Genomic DNA, 2000 nt, shown 5'->3' with positions numbered 1-2000 from the left:
GCAAGGCTGGTCTTCAACTCTGACCTCAGTTGATCCATCCACTTCGGCCTCCCAAAATGCTGGGATTACAGGCATGAGCAACCGTACCTGGTACTGTCTCATTTTTTAAAAATGCATTTCAAAGTAAATTGCAGGCACATAGTAGGTGCTCAGCAAATAGTTCATATAGTTCACGAGTGAATGAATTTACAGGTTCAAGTAGGCCATCAGCCAGCTGGGTCCATTGAGCCCTAGGGTGAGCAGGGCCCCCCCCCGACATATCTAAATAAGTGAGCAGACCTTTGCACATATTTGCACACTTCAAAAATGCCACCATTGGCTGGGTGCAGTGGCTCATGTCTGTAATCCCAGCACTTTGAGAGGCCAAGGCAGGCAGATCACCTGAGGTGAGGAGTTCGAGACCAGCCTGGCCAACATGGTAAAATCCCGCCTCTACTACAAATACACAAATTAGCTGGGCATAGTGGTGGGCACCTGTAGTTCCAGCTACTCAGGAGGCTGAGGCAGGAGAATCATTTGAACCAGGGAGGTGGAGGTTGCAGTGAGTTGGGATTGTACCACTGCACTCCAGCCTGGGTGACAGCAAGAACCATCCCCCACCCCAAAAGAAAAAGAAAAAAGACGGGGCTGGGCCCAGGGGGTCACACCTGTAATCACACACTTTAGGAGGCCCAGGTGGGAAGATTGCTTGAGGCTAGGAGTTTAAGACCAGCCTGGCAATATTCCCAGGCCCTGTGTCTACAAAAAAAAAAAAAAATTTTTTTTTTGAGGCAGAGTCTCACTCTGTCACCCAGGCTGGAGTGCAATGGTGTGTTCTCAGCTCACTGCAACCTCTGCCTTCCTGGTTCAAGTGATTCTCCCTGTCTCAGCCTCCCAAGTAACTGGGATTACAGGTGCCCACCATCACACCCAGCTAATTTTCGTATTTTTAGTAGAGACAGGGTTTTGCCACATTGACCAGGATGGTCTCAATCTCTTGACCTCGTGATCCAGCTGCCTCGGCCCCACAAAGTGCTGGGATTACAGGCACGAGTCACTGCACCTGGCCAAAAACATTTTTTCTTTATTAGCCAGGTGTGCTTGCACACATAGTCTTGGCTACTCGGGAAGGCTGAGGCGGGAGGATTGCTTGAGCCCAGGAGTTTGAGGCTGCAGCAAGCCATGATGGCACCATGGCATTTCAGTCTGAATGACAGAGTGCTTGAACCGGGAAGTGGAGTTTGCAGTCAGCTGAGATACCACCCCTGCACCCCAGCCTGGGAGACAGAGTGAGATTCCGTCTCAAGAAAAAAGCCACAATGAGGAATTGTCCCCTTTGTGGCAGGGCTTTTACAGGGTGATGAAGATGCAGCACTGCCCCAGATACATGCAGTCCCTGCCCCCGTAGAGGCCACAGGCCAGTGGGGGAGACAGACGTGAGACACAATCATGCCAATAAATGTATAATGACAACCCAGGCAAAGTGTTGCCAAGGGAAGGGACAGGGTGCTGGGAGTGAAGAACATGGGGACCTAGATTGGACTGGGAGGGGCCAGACAGTGATGTGATGGAGAAGGGATGGTAGAGCTGGGGACAGGGCTGCAGGAGGTTGCTCCGAGGCCTTGGCGGGGGGCTCTTTTGGTGAGAAAGTGAGAGAAGACGGGAGGCGAAAGGACGGTCACATAGACATAAGGAGTTTAGGGTTCTCCTGAAAGGTCTGGGGCAGGGGTGGGAAAGGGTTTGGTTTGACATCGGGAAGAAGCCTTCTGACTGTGGAGCGAGAGACAGGTTGGAAGGAGCAACAGAAGCCAGCAGCCCATGGCCAGGTGCAGTGGCTCATGCCTGTAATCCCAGCACTTTAGGAGGCCAAGGCTGGCAGATCACTTGAGGCCAGGAGTTCAAGACCAGCCTGTCCAATATGGTGAAACCCTGTCTCTACTAAAAATACAAAAATTAGTCTGGCATGGTGATGGACGCCTATGATCTCAACTACTCAGGAGGCTGAGGCGGGAGGATCGCTT

The sequence above is a fragment of the Cebus imitator genome, unplaced genomic scaffold (genome assembly GCF_001604975.1).
Source record: "Cebus imitator isolate Cc_AM_T3 unplaced genomic scaffold, Cebus_imitator-1.0 Scaffold306, whole genome shotgun sequence".
Classification (NCBI taxonomy): Eukaryota; Metazoa; Chordata; class Mammalia; order Primates; family Cebidae; genus Cebus; species Cebus imitator.
The sequence above is the reverse complement of the archived record's forward strand: the minus strand, read 5'-3'. Positions refer to the sequence as shown.